Source organism: Gopherus flavomarginatus, chromosome 12 (assembly GCF_025201925.1).
Source record: "Gopherus flavomarginatus isolate rGopFla2 chromosome 12, rGopFla2.mat.asm, whole genome shotgun sequence".
Classification (NCBI taxonomy): domain Eukaryota; kingdom Metazoa; phylum Chordata; order Testudines; family Testudinidae; genus Gopherus; species Gopherus flavomarginatus.
The window spans coordinates 47,642,445-47,665,310 of record NC_066628.1 but is presented as its reverse complement, the minus strand read 5'-3'; positions in this window follow the sequence as shown (position 1 = coordinate 47,665,310).

Below are 22,866 nucleotides of genomic sequence, written 5' to 3'. Positions count from 1 at the left end.
GGAGGACTCTAAGCCAACTGGAACTACCAGTGAATGTTTGAGAGACTAGCTGCTTACGATATGTGCAAATGCCTGCCTGCCATGCACACCACGGAAGCACACACACAATTGCTGTGTTTCAGAGGATTGAGGAACCGTGAACAGGCAGCTGGAAAACCACTGCAGACATAGTAATTCTTCCCCTTCTGCTCCACTAATAGCCATGCACAATTCAGGAGCAGTTGTGCAAGCGTATCTGGAGGGAGAATTGAGCTCCTGTTGTTCACAGAAGAGGAGAAGGGGACTAGTTCCAAGTTGAAAATGTAGCTTTTAAAATATTTGAAATTATCCTCCCTTAGGGTGAGCAATCCCTAAGGCTGTACACAAATTTTGCTCCCCATACTATATTTAAAATAGTAAGTAGTATGTATGTCTTCACCCACATAAACACAAAGGCTCGTTTTGGAGATTGCGTCAAAACAACTTCATCAGTGGAGGTGATCCACATTTCCTGAAAAAAACCCAAACCCTAAAAAAAAGCCCAGATGTGTACAGCTATATATTAGTTTTGGAAATACACTGGTAATAACTAAAACTAACTGGCATTGACTTCATTAGGACTACTTGAGTCTCACTCATTCACTTTAGTGGGAGTAATCAGTGTTACCAGATCTTCATCTGAGAGGAAGAGAAGAAGATTCCTACCAAACTGTGGGTGGAAGAAGGCATTTCTGACTGCTGTCACTATCAGGTCATCCAGGGTTAATGAATCTAGCAGAACCTCCAGGGTCTATGCTACTTAGCTGAATGGGGAAATGAGAGGGAGCTCTCAGTGACCTCAACCCACTTTAAGCAAACTGGGTGTTTTGGTCCAAGGTGCCGGGGGCAAAGAGAGGAGTGAATTCCAAAGTAGTGGTCCCTTCAAAGAGAAACAATTTCAGCAGCTCCCGCCTTTTACAACCCGTTTGTGGAATGGTTTGAGTTCTTCTGGTGATCACAAATATGGCAGTGTGGCAGACGGTGCTAATGCAAGCCGTGCTCAAGTTTTAGCTACTCTTATTGAAAATGTCACCACATGTGTAGTTTAGGCCTTATAATCTTATTCCATGTTCCAATGTGATTCACAAGGGAGGTAGAAATACAATTATGGTTTCAAGCCCAGTTTGAAGTGAACTGAGAAACATTGTCTATTTAGATAACTCTGCAAAACAAAAGGGGAAAAAAACCTACTTCTGCATCCTTTCTCTTTCTCTATAACTGAAATTGAGTTTGAAGTTCAGGTTATGCAACAACATAGCATTGTCTCATTTTATTAAGGCCACCAGCTTCTGGAGGTCTTGGGCTTGTTATTGCTCTCAATTAACACACTTCTCCTCTTTCTCTCTGGAATCCTTCCTGCTGGTTTGCATTGTAAGAAAAACTCCATCTCACAACCTCCGAGATATATTTCAATTTGTGAGGCTGGCTTCATTTTGTAACCCTCCAAACATTATCCATGGTCTCCATCCCAGCATGCCATGTTAATTAGAGTGAAATTAACAGAAGGAAAAAAATCACATTGCTTTCCCCCCCACCCGCATGGGCTTGTGTGTGTGAAGAAATCTTTTCTTTTACATATTAAGAAAGAAAAGAGTCAGCAAATGAAGCCAGACAGTAGCTGTGTCTTTTGGCAATGGGAGTAATCTAATAAAACATCACCTCTCAAAGACCAAAAAAAAAAAAATCACCTCTTTAGACACCGGGTAACGTCACCTCAGCACGAAATATATTCCACTTTTGGTTTGTGTTTTTTGGACCAATGCAGCTTAGGGTGGTTGTTATCCCAAGACCATGCCACCAGAGTTGGAATTAATAATATAAACGGTGAGCCCAAGCTCTGATTGACAGCCCTGATTCTGTTAACACCCTCTAGTGAGTCTTCTACCATGGTCAGAAGTTAAAATTTATTTTGACAAGCTTTCTGCTCTTTACGGAGGCTAGAAGCTTTATACTAGGGTATCCCATGATTAAATATCTGGCATAGATTATCAAAAAATATAGGGGTAGGCAACTAAGGCCTCTTGATGACAAACTAGATCCTGCAGCGCATACAACTTGGTTTTAATTAAGTTATTACTTTCTTTAATGGGAAGTGGCTGTGCCTTTGTTCTTGTGCAAGTCAGCAGACAGTTACTGAGCATGGAATGTAAGCAACTCAATTAAGTAAAGGCTGCCTTGATGGATGCTGGGATGGACACAGAGTTTGCCCCCTAAAGTACCTGCTGGTTTCTGTTTCACTCAGTGGCAACTGCCTCTCTGCTGGAGGATTCAGGATTTCTGGGGTGACAATGTAAAAGCACATGAATTTCAACCCTGTGGGGGTCAGAAGGAGTAATTCATGACTAAGGTGGGAGCTACTGGACTTAATCAACGAAACCATAGTAATTAAAGACAGAACGATCTATGAGCTCATCTTTTTTATTCCTCAGTCATTGCAGGATTGCTCCCCATGGTTTCTTTTCCTGTGCTCCATCCCCTCCTGTTTCCAAAGCTGCATCAAACAAAATGGGTATTTCAAAGAGGAATCACATAACAGGTTTCTGTATTTTGTCTCTGAATAATCTGTTGGACTGATGGATCCAGCTATAATCTATGGCTAACGGGTGATATTCATCCCAGTGAAGAGGGGTGGGATTTATCCATTAACTATCACATGATAGAAATACTGCATGGGGTGAATTGCCCCCAACTTCTGTAGACAACAAGCACTGACCTAGCAAGCTAGGCCCTCACTATCACGAAGAGCTACTTAGCCTGATTCTGATTTCGGGGGGAGGGATAGCTCAGGGGTTTGAGCATTGGCCTACTAAACCCAGGGTTGTGAGTTCAATCCCTGAGGGGGCCATTAAGGGAACTGGGGTTAAAAATCTGGGGATTGGTCCTGCTTGGAGCAGGGGGTTGGACTAGATGACCTCCTGAGGTCCCTTCCAACCCTAATAGTCTATGATTCTATGATTCTATGATTTTGCTGACACCCAATTTACCCCAAAGTAATGCCACTGACTTCAGTGGAGTTACTGCTGAGCTCAATCCAATTGTCTTTTTTTCCTTTTATGAAAAATAAATAAATAAAAACATAACTAGTAAAAACACCGAGCAAGAACTGAGGGACCAAAGCTTCAGGCGAGCTGAAGTCAATGGCCCATCGAGCCAAATTTGGGGCCCCAGTACATTAAGTTTCGGGTCCCATTTCACTTTATTTACACAGGCGTTACAGATGTTTGGAGCGGGGAGGCTGACCTTGGGGCTCTAGTACAGCTGTCCGCTCTCCCTCGACCTTGTCCGCCCTTATACTCTATAAGAGCATGCCCTGAATAAGCATTTTAAGATTGATGGCCCCGTGAAGCCTCCCTGCTTTTGCAGAATGGTTTAAATCAAACCCATATACTCTATTCTACATGCTGCTAAAGAAACTCCACTGGTTTATTCTTAGCTTGAAGAGTCAGTGTTATTCATCAAGACTGAACTTACAGAGAGCCCTTTCTCAGCGTATGGAGAGAGCATTATTGCACAGTATTAACTAACAGCAACAAACAGCCTAGAATAAAGCAATACCACAGCAGTGTTTAGTGGAGATCTAGATGACTGTGCACTGAAGCACAGACTTCACATATGGTCACGAGAGTCTCTTGTGCAGAGAGGTAGCAGCCCAAATCTTATTGCAGACTATACACTTTACATTTAATTCATCAACAAAGAAGCAACCTCCATGAAGAGTTTACTGGAAAAACAAGGAGTCAGGCTGATTTCAAAGCCACAAATGGAAGAATTGCCTCGATTATAGTCTACATATGCCTAGATCTTTAGGCTGTCTCTCACTACTTTGCTTCACAAGATATTATTGAACTCAGAGCCTCTGGTGTTAGATCCACTGAGGCAATAGATTCTCTGTGTATTCACTTGTTTAAAAAAACAGCAAAATCAGTTTAAGTGGCACAAGCAAAACCGCGCAAGTGACGCTGAAGGAAGGCCGTCTGGGTGCTCTGCTACACTGGCTGACATCGCTGGAGCCTGGAAGGGAAATTCAGAACTATTCAGGGCAGCTCAAGTCCACTTTCACTGCTCTGAATATTTAGAATGGGAGTTGGCTGCTATTTGGTAGTGCTTGGATGTCCCAGTCAAGATCAAAGTCTCATTGTGTTAAGCATTCTACAAACACACAGTGCCTGCCCTGAAGATCTTTTAATCAAAATAGGCAAGACGGAAAAAGGCTGGGGAGAAAGGAAGTACTATTAGCCTCATTTTACAGACAGGAAACAGAGGCTTTGATAGAAAGGAAGTGATATACCCAAGGTCACACAGGGAGTTTGTAGTAGATCCAGGAACTGAAGCCAATCTCCTGCATCCGAGTTCCGTGCCTTAACCATAACTGCTTCTGCATGGGCTATAACCAATACCAACAAAATTCAGATGGAAAATGGATGAAGGGTAAACATGGGACTCAGGGACCTAAGGACATGTCAACACTGCACACTAAGTCTGGGATATGACTCAGGTTTGAGCCCAAGTTCACCTTCTGTCCACGCACAAATCAGTCTGACACTGCTTAGCAAGCACTCAGGACCTAGGACCCTACTAGAGGGGTGGATCAGAGCCTGAGTCTCATTGAGACTTAGGTCCACTCTCTGACATTTTGCAGTGTGGACACATCTCAAGCACAGAAGTGAGCCAGAAGGTCTGTATAGTGACATACGGATGTGTTAGCATGGCTGTGAGAACTACCTTCAGCAACTGTAAGCCTGGGTTTACATGCCATGTGGACTCTCAAGAATGGGATCGGAAACAGAGTCCACAAGCCTTGTCTTAGTGTGCATTGTAGACATACTCCAAGTGACGTAGGAACTTTTGAATTTTTTACCCAGAATGAGGGGTTCAACTTAAAGAGGATCATGTGTGTGCTTGAACAACTTTTCCAGTGTATTAGATATTACTTGTTTATTAGGATTATATAAATATCTATAGAGATATCTCCATTTTTATATTAGAAGCTATTATTTCATTGCTTACTTGCACCTGTTCCTTTTTTTTTTTTTTTTAATTTTTACTTGCATTTTGGTTACTTTGATCTTTTCTTAGACCAGATATTAGCATCCTGTTATGCAGGCATAAACCTGAATTGGCCAGGTATTTTCCAAAGAGAACGGAATATTAATGGGAAATGTAGTTTCTGCAAAATTTAAATTTTCCACAGGAAAATTTAGATTCTACCAAAACATTTCAATTTCCCATCAGGAAGACCAAGAGCTGAAACATTTCATTTGAGTCAGTTCAACATTAAACAACTTCTTCCCATAGTAACACTTTTTGTCTCATGAGAATTGCAGCTCAGGTACTTCATGGCTAGGTGACAACCTCCACAAAGAAACATGGTCTCCCCTATCCAGTTCCATGGTGCACCATGGGAATCACATGACTCTAGGTGCATCATGGGAGATATAGGGGATGTCAGGCCTGTTTAAGAGGAGAAATAGAGGGGCCTAGTTAAATCCTCTGATATTTTACTTGGCCATTGATTAATATTCAGGTATCCTTAAAGCAATTATGAAATTGCACCTTTAGTATGGGAAATGAAAACCTGATCCCTAAATACTGCTAGACTATGCACTCTTGTAAATGGAATACATTTTTAACTAAATCCTTTGTTGGCCCTGAGACTGAAGTTTCTCACAAAAGAAAGCAGCTATGGGATCACTGCAATAGCATGGCTGAACTAAACATGCTTAACAAAGTTTCCCTTTGTCAACAACATTTTGCTAAAGTTCCCTTGTAACAGTGTGAGTATCAGACTTCAGGCTAATCTCCATAGTTCTTTAACTAGAGATTTGCACTTTATTAAACAATGGTTTTCTCCAGGGCTAAAAAGCCATCATATGGTGGAATGTTCCTCATCATGGAAAATTCAGACACTCCCTTCTCCACATCAGAAGACCACTGTGAGGCCTGCCAGTGTTGAAGAACAGAAATGGAACTGAAGTCAGAATACATTTCAGCTAAAATACTTCTTTTACCACATCTGCCCACGGAGTGTGGGGGGAAAGGCATGTTACTTGAAGTCAGCTCAAACTGCTTTGCTAACCATTAATTAGCTTCTAGTTATAATTATAGATTTTTGCAGTGGCCAGTGTTGTGTCCCATCTATAACTGCTTACTGCAGGCCAGGAATTAGCAAGACACTGTGTGATATATTTAGTCTGTGTTAAATTAGTCGGGGAGCTGGAGAACCAAAGAAAACCACAGGGTCTGTCTGTGTACAGTGAGCTCAATAAAGAATCCCCTTTATGTTCCTCTTCTCTACCAGAAGACACACTGCACTCACTACATTTAATCACAGTAACCCTGATTTTGCTTTTGGCTAACATTCCCCTTTCATAGTTTGGAAGAGAAAATGTATTTGCCTGCTTGAATCTTGGGCTTTGATCAAGACTGTCACAATGCTGATCTCAAATGCAATTCTTGCATGTGCCTTTGGCAATGCACTAGTCTTAGAGATGGTCAAAACTTTGTTGTGGAAATATTTGGCTTGTGAACAATAATTTAAATTTTGGTGGAAATTTTTCTTTTTGACAAAAATGTTCTGGATTTCTTTTGGGTAGGGTGGGGAAAAATTCTTTTTTGTTTATATTTAATAAAAAAAATCACACATTTTGTTTGTTTGTTTTGCCCGTAATTTTTTGCGAAAAACATATAGCAGTTTCAACAAGTTCTAATTGGGCTGAAGAATAGAGAAGGTGTTCTTTTCAAAGCCAGTCTTATAAATCCCTTAAAATGTGCTTCCTAAAGCAAAGTAACAGCAAAGTAACAGTGCAAAGAAAGCTACGATGGGCCTACCAATTAATATAATGCCAGGTTGAACTGTAGATATGTGTTTTTGATCATTAAGATGGAAGCCCAATGAACTATGAAGAGTGTTTTCCAAGGAATGCCGCTACATGGCTGGCAATCACGAGGCTGCAAAAAGCTTCAGTGTCATAAGATAACCAGTGATGGACATAAACTGAATGTCCAGCCAGACCATCTAAAGGACCCACATATACATATACCAGGGTGGCACTTGATTTGCAAGGAGGTTAGATCCCTTTGGAATTTGCTGTGATGATGAGGATGATGATGTACCAGCACAGTACCATGGATATTTAAGGGACATTGGAACCTCAATGTGTCACAATGAAATAAAGATTTATGTTCTTTTGTGAGCAATGCAATAGCCCTCAAAACTTCTCATTGCTTAAGAGACGTTCTATGTACAAAGCACTAAGTTATATTAACATAGTTCATCTGCTGCACCAGCTGATTATCTGGCCCTCTACATTTCATCATTTTGTAATTAAATCTTATCAGTTGAAAACTTCCTGCTAGTGGTAATGATTGTTGGATTTTGTCTCTTTGGTCTTGGTGTTTTAGGTGTTTAGCTGAAGCATTGAATTATTGTAGAAGCCTCAATTTATAAGCACATTCTTCACATCCTCATTTTAAGTCCCAGTTGAAAATGAGTTTGTTGGGTCTCTCATCCTATTTTTTAGTGGATATTGGTTCACATTCAAAATACTGTCAAAACAATTGAAATATCTGGTACTATTGAGAGTCTCTGAGGATCAAAAGAAGCTCACACCTGAAATAGCAAAGTTATAAGACAGATTTAAGACAATCTATATTGAGTGCTTGTTTTCCTGTAAGTAGTGTTATCTGTTCATCACTCTTATTTGCAGAAAAATAATAGGAAAACTAATTGCTTTATAATTTATTTGGGAGAATCTATATGAAGTGCAAAATTGAAACTATTTGTGCAAAATTCATAACAGCTAACAACTCCGTGTGTCTTTGACTATCTATTTTCAGGTTACCTACACCGCAGAATGAATCTCCAAACCTCTGGGATTAAAGAGATATTTTGGGTCAAAAGTAGCACATGACAGGGCATAGGAAATGTGTCTCAGATATTGTGCAATTGTGATGTGAAAATCAGTTTCAGATTTTCCAAGCTTATTCAAAGCTCATTTTGGCAACCATCCTACTGAGCCTCTTCTAAAACAGTTGCATCAAGATGTCTTTTTTTTTAAGGTTGCATCCACAACTTCTAACATTATGCTCTTTCTCTTTCAACAATATAGGCACAAATATAGGCTGTTACAATGGTTTTGCTTGTAGGCAAAATCCCATTGGCATCAGGATTTGGCCCAGAGGCTTCATCTTGAATTCATTTGCGTGTGGCATGTGCATGCTGATTTCTTTGACTCCCTAATGGTTCGATTTCAAAGCACATCTTTCCCTTTTATCTTCAGCTGAATGAGACATCTCAATAAGCGCCAGATAAAGACGGAAGTCCTTTCTCTGAAATCACACAGGCATGGCCAGCTGTGATGAAAACTGGCTGAAGTTTTACAGGCTGCTTGTCTGTCCTCAAGCTGGTGCGTTAGCTCCTTTCATTTTTGGAGGAACAGAGGGGGGAAAAAAGACATTTCTTGCACACATGGTAGCCAAAACAGCTGAGCGTCTTCTACTGTTTATTTTTCCTTCTAAAAGTTATTTTTGATTAAAACATGGACACAGAGCATATGTAGTTGCTAGTAACAATTAAATACATGATTTGTATCAGATAGGTTATTAGGTGGTAAAACACTCATTATATTGGGGATACACTTTGCCTTTTGCTTTTGAACCTTTGAGTTGCAGGGTGGACATTATTTAGTTGTTTGACAGTTGAATGCCCTTGTGCTACTTTTCTGACTTCAACAAGTCCTGCTTTTATGCTTTTCCCTTCAGATATTCTGTTGAAACCAAGCAATGAGCTCTCTGGCACTGAAAAAATAAAGGCTATTTTTGAACCAATTATCCATGAGTGAAATTCTCTCTAGTTTATAAATTAGTCAGCAGGCCCAACAGGATGGTTTTATAAAGGCAAGGCTCTAATTCAAGGATAACAGAATGTTGCATGTTTAGAATAATACCACTAAGAGCATCAGGAAGGTCTACCACTATGGGCATACCATAGAGGGTTCAGCACGGTGCAAATAATAATCACACCCAATCTGGCAGTGACACTAGAAATGGGCCACAATCTAAACACCCCACATATGCCAAAAATGTCTACACAGTGATGTAATTCCCCAAATGATCTGCCCTGGAGGAAAGGAGAGATTAAACTTTTTTTTTTTACAAAGTTATTGAAAACATATTGAGTTCCAACTCAAGAGGTCTTGACATGTGGAGAGTAGTTTAAAACCTGAAAGGCCAAGGTGCTTGCTGGGATTATAGACTGTGTAGACTGAATAACATTTGCTGATTTTGGTCTCATTACAGCCCTGTGATGCGGTTTGCACAGATTCTCGTTTGGCATTAGCTGCTCTCCATAAAATCAGTGAGTTAGACCCACTGATTTATCTTTGGCCTTGCTTTGCACAAAGGTTTGGGTGTAAACACAAATGCTAACGATGCTGCCAAACCAATGCCATTTCATGAACCATTTTGCAGGACAATAAGGATACATGGTTCCCCAAGGAACTTCAAGTGGTTAAATTCCTTGGAACAGGGAAAGTCAGATGGGCTCATCTCAAATAAGCTGCCCATCTGGGAAATGTCAGGGTTTCTCTTAATGTTTTTATGGATTTGTAATGTGGGTGATCGCTTGCATGCATGAAAATAGCATGGGAATGCAATATTTCCTAAGGTATGTGTGGTGGAGCCCTCTGGTCCAGCTGTATTTTCCTTGTCATGTTCTTGAATTCTGACACCATTTAGAACATGCCAGTTACTACCGTATAAAATGCATTTTCATTCCGTTCCTCAGATGAAAACTGCATTAAGGCAGACAAGAGAAACAGCAGACTCTGGACCTATCAGTGAGGTCTCCTTTTTTAATAACATATCATTTCATTGGGGGATGGTGGAGGTGGGGGTAAAACTCAGCTTGACATCATCCTAAAAATGAGAATGTGAAAGTCTGGGCTGGATGCCACAGAGGAAGAAAGAGAATGATGACATTACTGTCACTACATTACCACATGCTGTAAATTAAAGTTAGCGGTAGGGAGTTTAAGCACTATTTCTGTCTGATTCATTAAAAAAATACAGTAGCTGTGTGGGCACAAAACTCTGTTTTTTTTAATGTATCTGATATATGATTGGAAATGTGTATTATGCTCTATCCTGAGGGAGAGAGGCCTGTATTTTCGGTTACTCCTAGATTTGTATCCATTGCCTTCTGAGGGTAGAACTCACACCTCCGATGTTTAACATGCTTAAAGGGAAGCCTCTTTGAAATGTGTGGGCCAGATCCCCAATTGGTATAAAACATATATAGAGCCATTGAAATTACTGATTTATTCCAGGTTAGGTTCCGGCCCTGTGTCTGTGAGTGTCAGGAAGAGAAAATATTAACCATTAACCTGGGATCCTTGCTGTTCAGCCCTGATGGTTTTCAGGGCCTCAGGGTAGTTAAGGATTCTAAGGAACTTCAAAAAAACCCATAAAAATGATATAGTATAAATGAGTCATATGTCCACATGGTGGTTAGCACGGCCACTCATGGAAGTTGTAATTGTAGTATTATTTAGTACAGGCTACACGAAATGGGGTGTGGGAAGGGGAAATAAAGTATGGTGGATTGGTATCTATCTGACTATCTACCTACCTATATGGTCAACCATCATAATATAAGAGGGTCTTTTGCTCGCTGTTTTTCCTCTTCCCTAAAAATCCCATGTGTGTACAATATGCTACAAAGATGGTGATGAGAAGCTGCTGAAAGAAAAGGACAATAGCAAAATGTATCCATTAATAATTATCTGGCTGCCCTTGCTCCTATTAATAAACTTTATGCTTGGGTGGTTGCTGCCATGTTTGATTTGACAATGCATGCTGCTAAGGGAACTTTTAAAAGAAAAGAAAAAATGAGCTTTATATTATTGTTTAAATGATGAGAAATCTGCTGTGCACAGTGCCCCCCTTTTACCTTCTTTAAAATATGTCCACATAAATAGGAGGAGAAAGCTCATCTGGCAGCAAAGCACGGAAACTAAAGTTGGAAAATTCTTCTTGTTATTCTTTACGTCTGCAACTAACTTGATATTTCTGGGCTATGTGATTCTAAGGAACAGTGGTGGGCGCTCGCTGGGTGTCTGCCCCATTTAAAATAAGCAGCTGCAAGCTTCCTTGCTCTGCACATTTACACATCCTGGCCAGAGACACTGCTGCGGGAGTCTCAAAAATGCAGGCTTTTCGGTGAATAAATCTTTACAGCGGGTCTACAGTGGGATTTCACAAGAGATCTGTCCTCTGCCTTTCCTGGTAGCAGCTTGTCTGCTGAGACTCAGTTTGGATTTTCTGAACTTGTTTTTACAGGGGAGTATGTACAAAGAAACAAAATCTGGGAGTTAGAGTAAGAAACCATGGGAAAAGTTCTGGGTCTAAATCATGGCTCTGCAGGTGTATTATCCAGGAGAGAGCTCAGTGGAACCATATTCCCTCCTATCTAAGGCACCCCCACAGGGACAGTGTTGCAGGATTGCAGTGAGAAAGACATAGAAAACGGCCACCAGCAGGTCTGATATTAACACCAAATCACCTCCACTCTATTAAAGGGTTCTGGGCTCATCCAAAGATTTTTTACCCCCAAAAGGGAAAAGGACCAGTGGTTCCATGGAGTCAGCTAGGAACTTCTCTACTTGCTACTGATTTTATGTGGAAACCAAGGCATTCAGATACTATGTTGATCTGTGGAAGTGTAAAACCCTAAACTAGATCCAGATTGATGCCCCTCCATTAAGTCTAGGGTTTTGTCTATACTATTTGGCATCCTCCATTTGTTGTCCCTACACTCTATAGCATTCAGCAATATTTGTCCAGAACACTACTCCCTGTAAAGCTCTCACTGCAGTGTTTTGAACCCTTTACTGCAGTACTATTGATAAAGGTATTCATCAGACTCTACTGCAGTTGCTTGTAATGGAGAGCTGCTCACTTGGGCTTGCAGGAAAAATAGTGCAAGTGAACTACACAAAATGCAAAATCCCCAGTCTTTTTGGTGAATCCTAGACACACTGGTCATTTCCTTTGTCAGTGACAGCCAGTTCATTAAATAAAAATGCACAAATTCCAAGATACCATATGAAGATACCCCTGCTCCCTTTAATTTAAACAGTGTGCCAAATTCTGCTTTCTTATGGCGACACCTCACTGAAACCAATGGATTTGCTCCAGTCTAGCTGCATAACACAGTTTTTCTCCCAGTACTATTTTCTGGTCATGCCCACAACAGCTAAGCCACAATCTCACCCTTAACAACTGTACAATTCACGGGACACTAAGGTTTCAGACAAAATAAATACACACATGAAGGAACAAGACAGACATAGTACTAATCCCATCAAACTCCCTGTGTAATTAGATACTTCCAAGAAACAGGACCAAATTTCCTGAAGTGTCTTACACTTATCATTGACTTGTCATGTGAGATTTTCCAAACACACTCCAGCTTGAATACCATTCCTGCTGACTTCCAATTCTTGATGATTCATCTATTAAACAATCATACTAGCCTTTGGAAAGGAGCAACCTGTGTGCAGCTCATCTCAAAGTATTCTCTATTCTAATCACAAGTAAAAAGAATCTAAGATCTAAAGAGCTAGTTCTCAGCATCCTCAGTGCTCTGTTACAGAAAAGCACAGTGGCCTGTGTTAATTTTTACATACACAGATGTTTTTAACCTGCAGCCATTGCATGCTTAGGGCCAGAATTAAAAGTGCTCAGTACCCCCAATTAGCATCAGATTTTCAAGGCTCAGCTCCCATTTAGGCACCGAGATATGGGCCAGATTTTCAAAAGAACCTTAGCACTCAGTATGTTGAGCATTTTTGAAAATTCAGATGCTTATTTTGGTGTCTAAATGAAATCTGACCTCTTTTGAAAATCTCACCCGGATTGGGGGTGCTGAGCCCTTATGAAAATTCTGCCCCTAATTTGCAATATAATTTTGCCTTTCTGTAGACTGTATCTGAAAATTATACATAAAACACTGAGAAACTGATGATCATAGACCTCCACAGAACCAACAGGGGGATGCCATGGTAGGACACCCCATGTCATGTGAAATCAGAAATAGTCTTTGAGCAGGGCTTGTGCAGAGAGGACTCACCTTTTTACACAGGATTAGAAAAGTTAAGTGTTTATAGACAAAATTAAATTTATCGCTTGGATTTATTTATGTCTGCAATGGAGTATGTAGAATTCCATATAAAACGAAGTGGGCTATATGGAAAATAGTTTCCTTATTTACATTTTATGGGATTCCTGAACAGCATGCATTCTAGGCATTGTAATATACCACAGAGAAAAGCAAGGTAATAAATGGAATAACATACACATAACTTTGTGTTTGTTGTCTAATCTGATTGTCTGGGATTAATTTCAGCGCTATGGGATAAACTATATTTATCATGCACCCTGATGTATCTCACCTGCATATTGGTACATAAACATACCTTGTTTGCACAGATTTTAACATTCCAAATCTCTGAGCAGCTTCAAGCCACCGCCTTTAAAAAAAACAAGCATACAAAATAAATTGCCTAAGCAATGCTTCCTTCTTTCTATCCCAAACGTGGAATTTCCCCTTAAAATTATTGTGTCCTTAGTCCCAAATCAAGAAATATTCTGCTCTAAACCAGCTGCAAATTTACCTTATTATTCACCAAAAAATAGGACTCCCCCTTTATAATGGGATATCGGTTTTGGGTCAGATCTTTCAACTGATGTAAATCAGCATAGCTGCACTGAAGTAAATGGACTCATGGAAATTTATTATATGTATTACAATAGGAAACAAGGTTCCTAACTGGGATCAAAGTGGCAGTATGCTAGACATTGCTCATGCACATAACAGGAGACAGCATCTGCCCCAAAGGGCTTATGGTATAATACAAAAGACAGACAAGTAGAAGGAGGGATAGCAGAGGAGGATAGATAGGAAATGTTTTGTTTGTGTGTAAATGGCAGAACAGGAAGTCAAACCCAACTCTCCTGATTCCCAGTTCAGTGTCCTGGTGGGTGCTGTCTCTGCTGTCTGGCCCTTTGTTTCTTACCCTAGAAGACTGTGAGACAGCGGACCCTAAATATACCCCGTTTGGTATGGAACAGGAATGTAAGTACATTTTTATCATTTTTTTTCAAATATCATATACTTTTTCTGAAAGGCACATATATAGCACTCAAGATATGAAAGACTTCGCAGGCAAAGGGATGCAAATAATAGTGCCAATAAATTTTTTAAAAAAATGTTTAAAACATTTATAAAATAGTGTTCCTTTAATAAGCGACAAAGAGTCCTGTGGCACCTTATAGACTAACAGAAGTATTGGAGCACATCAGATATTAGGAATGGTAATATACAAAAACCTGTAGGAGAACACTTCAATCTCCCTGGACACACAATAGCAGATTTAAATGTAGCCATCCTGAAGTAAAAAAAGACTTCAGGACCAGAATCCAAAGAGAAACTGCTGAACTTCAGTTCATTTGAAAATTTGATACCATCAGCTCAGGATTAAACAAAGACTGTGAATGGCTTGCCAACTACAAAAGCAGTTTCTTCTCCCTAGGTATTCACACCTCAACTACTAGAAGAGGGTTTCATTGTCCCTGACTGAACTAACCTCATTATCCCTAGACTGATTCTTGCCTGCATATTTATAACTGCCTCTGGAAATTTCCACCACATGCATCTGACGAAGTGGGTATTCATCCATGAAAGCTTATGCTCTGATATTTCTGTTAGTCTATAAGGTGCCTCAGGACTTTTTGTCACTTTTTACAGATCCAGACTAACACAGCTACCCCTCTGATACTTGTTCCTCTAACGTAAGTGTCAAATACAGCCTATATTATGGCATGAACTGGTCTAATAATTTAGATGACTCATATGACTCACACATCACTTCACTACTTGAATAGAGCTGAGGGGTTAGGAGAAGGCAGAAAAATAGTGAGGGGCGAAATTTGTGAACATGTTCTGCAATCTACCCACCCCCCCTTTTACTATTTCAATAATGCAACATTTTGGAACTGCAACCAGGTTTTATCACTGGGTAAAAATCCCAGGGAGCCTGGGGAAGGAGTGGAAAAATTTGAAAATAGTCAACATTTTTTCCATTTTTTTTTAATTTTGAAATTTCATCAAAATTCAAAATGTTTTGCCCAATTCTAAATGGTAACCCACATCCAAGCCAATAAAGTCACATAATCATTTTTTTTCTCTTGCGTATGTACATTATCTTGAATGCTTAGGTACATGGACACACACACCTTTTAAAGGGCTTGGAGCAGAGAAACTCTGTCCACCATCATGAAGATAAAATTAGAAAATGAGTATTTGGCTCATGCCAGTTCCAGCTCTTAAATCTGACTCTCTTCAGAAATGTATTCTTACGAATGCTTGCCCAGGGTTAATAAATGAGATATTTTTCTGAGATTTGATTTCACCAAATCTCATTTGACAGACTCCTGTGGAATTTTTAATATGGCATTGTTCGTATCAAGCTGCTCAGCATGAGACAGCTTCTTGGACTCATCAAATACATTTATGAAAAGCATTCAGAAGGTCAAGCACATTAAAATATAAGGTCGGACATAATAACAGCCATATTTAGACGGCTGAACGGCTTAGGCTCTCCCACCAGGTGAATGGTCTAAGCAGCCAACTAAGAGTTTCTGTCACAGTCAATATGTCTCTCCTTTGTTACAACCTGTAGAGCTCGTAAAAATGAGCAAGCATGCACATCTTTAAGAGGTGGCATTTGGCGGTGAGGAAAGAAATAAAAATCAGCTGTGAAGAGAACATCGAGGCACATTCACAAGGATTTCCTATGCTATGACATGATGCAAAGTGCACTCCATTCTGAGCTGTGGACACTGCACTTTTTTGTACCTCTTTTATAACAGATTTCCAGTAAGTGATGGGGTTTGCATATACTAGAATCCCTCTGTAATATTGACAGCCTGGATTCACTATGATATCCATTTGAACTCTGTCATCTATTGCAGGCAGGTCTGCTGTATACCAAAGTGACCTGGGAAGCTGACATATAGGGAGGGGACATTCCAGAGCCAATATATCATTGGTGAAGGAAAACCAATGGGACAGATCTTCTGCTGGTGTAAAAATGTCATAACTCCATTAAAGACAATGATTTCTAATCAGCCAACTGAGAGTTTAGGACAAAGTGAACATACTTCTCTATTGCCACCTGGTAAAGACGAACAAGCATGTACAGCCTTAAAAGGAGGCATTCAGCAGGGATGAAAGAAATGGAAAGTGCAGCTAGTCATAGATATATGATAATTTTCACCAGCTAAGGATCTACCCTCATATCTTTAAAAGTCATTGATGAGGTGGTCGGTATAACAAACTCCCTTAGAGAAATCTGAGGCCGGCGCCACTAATTCCTGAAAGTAGAGACCAGGGAGAAGGATCCTACATCTTGATGAAGCCCCTGACTTAAGCTTGGAAGAGACAAGGATCAGCACAGAGATATTATCTTCCCCACTCCTTCAAACTCCAGTCCTGCTGAAAAGCCTCAGATTCAGAATCTGGAGCTAAGTGCATATGGTCAGAAATGACCTGGGATAGTCCCCCTGCTGTCCCAGCAACGAGGAGATCCAAAATCCGTTTTGCAGAACTCTCTTTGCAATTGAAAGTTTTAGAACAAATGTTTACTAACCAGGAAGTATCACTATTTCTCCCCACCCTATTTTGAAATCCACAATATTTCAAAATTGCAAAAACAGACACCCAGATAATAAAATAAAACCCGGTCTTGTAGTAAAGGGGCAAAAAATAAAAGTCTAAAAAGATTAAAATAATTTTAACAAATAAATTTTTTTTAAAAAAAAGTCTCCCCCAAAATAACCCTCTACTGCCACCTTGAGGAAGGGAAACATTATCATGCACCCTGCTTGCTAACAGTACTTGTGCAATTGTGTCAATGTCCAGGAAAACTAATGGCTGATTACTGGGATTCTTTTATATTGCTATGTCTATCTGTATCTGAGTGTGTAACTGAGGTATTTTATTTACTTATCATTAGGAGAATGGAATGCAATGGATAATATTTTGTGCTCCAGAGATTAAGAATTGTTTGAGCAGTTCAGGTGCAGATGAGATCAGATTTAGTCCTATTTCAATTATCTGACTAAGCCTCTGAGTTATTATATCAGTAGAAGTGACTTGCCAACAATGCTATTAGATCAGATCTTCCATTGGTGGCAATTGGCAGAGAGCTTTACTGAAGTTAATGGTGCTATGCTGGGTAATCTGGCTATTGTTGTCAGTGGTGTTACGTCAAGATACAGTGACATATCTCGTAGTATTGGAATCATAATCCAGCAAGAAATTCAAGAACGAACTGGGTACATTATAGGAGTGTATGATGAAGAGGAGGGAGTTCTGCAAAATATGGGTTTGAGATAGACTAAATTATCCACAAAGTTGTTTTTTTCCTGGCCTTCATATCTATGGCTGTATTTGAACTTATTTCCCAATTATAGCACTGTATTACAGCACTCTGTTCTCAAACATGTCAAACATGTCAGCATCAAACATGTCAGCTAATTAACAATGAAGGCTCTTCCTTTTTACAGTCCTATCCTTCTTGTTGGTACAGTTTTAGTGCTTCTTTCATACAGCATTTTCTCCATGGATATGGTACACTGGTGACATATGGAGGGTGCGTCTGAGTCTCATCTTGCATATTGTGAGATGACTTGCAACTTGTGGGTCACAAGTCAATGCATGGTAAAAATGGCTAAAATGTGATACATCCAGTTAGAGCACCATTCACAACACAGGCAGCCCAGAGCTTATGAATAAGCCTACGATAACAAATCATGGTATGTACAATTCCTGGTAATGTGTTTATCAGTTTTTAGTTTCAATCTTCTGAGGTTTGTGAGGAATAGACCGAAAACAATATTTAAAATGACACAAATAAGTATCTTAAAAGTATCCTTTCCACACAGCGTGGAAGGAAGGTATTTAGTTGTAAAAAGTGATTTTTGTTTTCCACTTAAAGTTGAGTTTGCAAGAAGTAAACAGCTGCTAAAAAAGGACAATACTAAATGCTTCCCTAGTGAATAAGTGTTAGCACAATAATTGGGTCCTAGGCAAAAGGCCTACATAACGTTGGTGTCTTGGCTTTGCTATTATAAACTATCTGCTTTGCTTCATTTCCAAACACTGGTGTTTGAAATTAATCACTGTTTTCTTTTGGTTGATACTTGTTTGCTCCACTTCTTAGCTTCTAATGCTTCACGGCATTGACTCAGAAGTCTGTGCCAAGAACTGCATCACATTGATATCAACAAAACTCTCACAAATTCAAGCTGGCCCTCAAAATCCATTAGTGCCTCAGGAAATTCAGGAGTTGGAGTCGTGGCAATGGAGAGGTATAGATTTGGTTTACATATGTTGACATGAGGATCTCAGTTGCACCACTTATGAGAGTAACCTCACTTGGTGATGAGTGAGTAGGTTCTCTAAGGGGGAATGGAAAAATCAGAAATGGACCCTGTGTGGGAGCAATACACTAAGGTGCTGACAGCTTAATGAATAACTAGACTGTTATGACAGTAGGACACCTTGCAGTTCCAAAAGCAAATATTTGAAATCATATGCAATGCAGGAAATGTATGTATGTAGAGAATATGTGGCTTACCCATATCACTAACAGATGGGCTATGTTTTCACTTTAGAGGTTTTATTTTGCACAATGGTGAGTTACCAAGGGTAAGAGTAAATCGACAGCTAGCAACGTATGACCTAAACATGGGACAATCAGTGAAAGTCCCCTTCTTATTGTAGCCTTATAGCTCAGAGGGTTGGTAAGAGCTAATGGAGCCATTAGCCTCTAAGCCACCAGAACAAATCTGACTCTGATCCAAAAATTCTCGCCAGCTTGTGTGGTGGCTGATATGAAAAAAGTTGGAGATGTATCTGCAAAAAAAAAGTCACTGTAACTTGTTGTGTTGAGAACTGTATCTTTAAGTGATTTTGCTTCCCATACGATGGAACTGCACCATCAAATAAAGAGGATCTCTAACAAGCGCCATGGGCTCAGCTGATTACTGATTACGACAATGTCAATTATTACCTACATGGTCATTTTCCTGGAAATCTGAAGATTTAAATAGACCATGGAGACTGAACTCCAACAGGTGTTTCCCCCAAAGTCATGTCTGAGGAGCAATAGCAGGGAATTGTGTGAGGGTCTTTCATTATCATTAATGTATACGTTTGGGGAATCAGTGGACTTTGCTTTCTCGGGTTATCCATCCAGAATCTTTCACCAGCCTTAAATGTACTGACATGAATAAAAATAGTCTTTTTTTATATTAAAGCTATCTAGGTAGATTATCTTACCTGCAGCTGTTTTCAGGTCTTAGTAGGAATGAAAGAACCTTTTGAAGCCCATGACTTTTGTGATCTTCTTGGATTATTTGCGGGAGCGGGACTCATAGGTTTTGCAGAACTAGCTGGATTTGGTGAACCTTTTCTCCCTCACATTTTAAACCTTTGGATTTTGCAAGAGTAATACAATTTTTTAATTGAGAAAGTCAAGTTGATTTCAGCTTGACATTAAAAAAAATTGCATACTGTTTTGTCGTAGAAAACTTTGCTATGTGTTAGGAATAGGATAACTTCTCCATCCCCAAAAGCTAAATTGGCTACAGTAGGTGCCGCATTCATAGTATCTTGTTTAAGAAGAAAATTATCTTTAGAAATTGACCTTGGGTGACTCTGAGTATCAGAGAGAACAAGAAGAACAGGAGTACTTGTGGCACCTTAGAACCTAACAAAGTTATTTGAGCATAAGCTTTCATGGGCTACAGCCCACTTCATGGGATGCATAAAATGGAACACATAGTAAGAATATATTTATACATACAGACAACATGAAAAGGTGGAAGTACCCATACCAACTGTAAGAGGCTAATTAATTAAGAGAAGCTATTATCATCAGGGGAGAAAAACTTTTGAAGTGATAATCAAGATGGCCCATTTCGGACAGTTGACACAAAGGTGTGAGGATACTTTAACATAGGGAAATAGATTCAATTAGTCTAATGACCAAGCCATTCCCAGTCTCTGTTTAAACCTAAGTGTAGTGAGGCGGTGGGATCCCCCACAGCCTCGCTGAGGGACAGCCCTTCCCCAACCCCACTATGGGCGGAGCCACTGGGTCCTGTGCCCGGCCCTCAGAGGTCACAGCGCAGACCTGGAAGTATAAAAGCAGACCTGCAGAGCTCAGTAGGAGCCCAGCCACCGCCGGGACCAGACGTCTGCGGCCACTGCCAGCTGGAGCTCACACCCGGCCAGCCAAGCCTGCCCTGTGCTCGCTACTCCGAGGACGACTGGCCAAGCCTGCCTCGTGCCCGCTACGCTGACGAGGACTGGCCGAGACTACCCCGCTCCAGCTACCCCGAGGAAGAGCTGGGCCTGCCTCTCTCCAGCTACCCCGAGGAGCAGCTGAACCTACCATCAGCTACCTACCCAGAGGAACCGATGGTGTTTGAGACCACCGGTGATGCTACGACGACGCAGGTCCCCGACGAGGGGGAGAGTGGACGTAGCCCGGGGGCAGCCGACCCCAGTCTGGCTGCAGCACTGCCAGAGCCAATGTCAGTGTGTTGCGGCCAGGATCCCCACTGACAGCAGCGAGTCTCTGCCGGTGCTAGGGCCCCGAGCTGGGACGCAGTGGAGTGGGAGGGCCTGCGTCCCCCCGCCACCCCTCCAGGGGTAGCAGACTCCCCCTTTCCCTGGCCTGAGGAGGCCGCAAACCTACTATTGCTGCTCAGCCCTGCCTGAGGGCCTGAGCATACTGACTCTGTGTTTGCTGCCCCGCCCTGACCTAGGGCCGGGCTTAAGACTATTGCTGCTCAGCCCTGCCTGAGCATACTGACGCTGTGTCTGTTGCCTCGCCCTGACCGAGGGCTGGGCGGGAGACTATTGGTAGCGAGGCGGTGGGATCCCCCACAGTCTCGCTGAGGGACAAAGGGTGTCCGGGCTGCACGATACTAAGTTAATGGTATCGAGTTTGCATATTAATTCAAGTTCAGCAGCTTCTCCTTGGAGTCTGTTTTTGAACAAGATCAACACCTTAGAAAGGTATAAGGAAGGATAGATTAACCCAATGCAGGTCGTTTAAAGAGGGTACTGAATTAAGAAGGAAAGGATGGGGATCAAAGAAAAATCAACATGCTCCCAGTGGCAAATTGCTGGCACTACTGTGATGGGTCCCGCGCTTTCTCTTCTTGTGGGGTATTCAGGGCGCCATTTCTCATCCGTGATCTGGGGTATTAACTGTCCGGCCAGCATCCCAGAGGAGGGGAGTGGAGAAGGAGGGACCTGGCCTCGCCCTCTACTCCAGGTCCCAGCCCAGGAGCCCTGGGGATAGCGGCAAACTGCCTGAACTAGTGATTCCTTCCCCTGAGCTACTTCCCTCTCCGGCCCTTCAGCTTGGGGGATGCCTGCCCTCTCTCTGCTTGGGCAAGGTTTCTCCTAATCCCTTGTGCCTTGGAGTCCCTCTGCTCTTGTACAAGCCAGGTTTCCCTTTACCTAGGGTCTTGGTCTTCTGGCTTGCCACAGGACTTTTCCAAACTCTCCTCTGCTTCCCTCGAAACTGCTCTCCTTCAAACCGCTCTCTGCTCTAACACCAAACCACACTGCTTCAACTCCTCCAACTGTCTGATTGAAGCGGGGGGAGGGGAGGTTATCAGGTGACTGGCTTCAGGTGCTCTAATTGGCTTAATTGGATTCAGGTGCTCTAATCTGTAGTAGCCTCTCTTCCTTCTACAGGGAATAAGGCTCTCATCATCCTAGGTCTTACATATCTCCCATCTATCACTCTCCTGCTGCCCTCTGGCCACGCTATATCACACTACCATAAAACTACAAATGGAAGAAACAATTAAAGCTTGTAAACATATAATTAAAGTATTTTATTACTGATGCAATTTGAATAAGTCAATTTGGGAATGGAATTAATTCAAATTTGGATTTTATACTGAATATGCTATAATAAAGGTGTCGAGCTAACGTTCAAAACCAAGTGGCATACATCATTTCAATCACTGGCTCATTCCCCCCACTTGCCCACAATTGTCTCTTCTTTACTTCTTGAATGTTATTCATGTCTCTGATGGCCTTGTGGGAGATGACTTTTCACTCCCACATGTATTATATGGTCGGGCTCAATCCCCGGGGACAGAAAAGTCCAACCCAAGCATTTCACATGAGGCTGGCAAGGTAATTGTCTCCTACAACTGTCAGGACTAATTATTCAATGCAAACCAGGTCTCAGCATTCATAGTTGCCTGAGGCAAGCAAAATATCCATTGGGCTACAAATCAAGAGTGCAGCATCCTCTTGCATCATGAATCAGTTAAATTAGACAAGCAATTCTAGTGCTAAGTCAACATGGCTTGTGTAAACATCAGTTTGGAAACTGAATTTCAATGGTTTGTTTCACTTAATTTTTAGAAGTCAGTTTAAAAAATAAAATAAAATGTAAGTGAATAAACTGCTGGGGTTGGACAAACCAGTTTGGATCAAATACACACCAGCCTGAGGCCTTCGCACACAAAAACTCTACCTGAACATGAAACCTTTTTTTTTTTTTTTTTTTTTTTTGAGGTTGGAAATGTTTGGTCAACTTTTTAGAGCATGAAATGTGGAGATTTTCTCTCATTTTGTTACAGACCTGAAGCAGAAATGTTAGATGCCACAAGAAAATCTGTTCTTACTCATCTGAAACCAGGAGACAAAGAATTTTGCAAGAAAGCTTGTTCACTTGAGATTTCCAG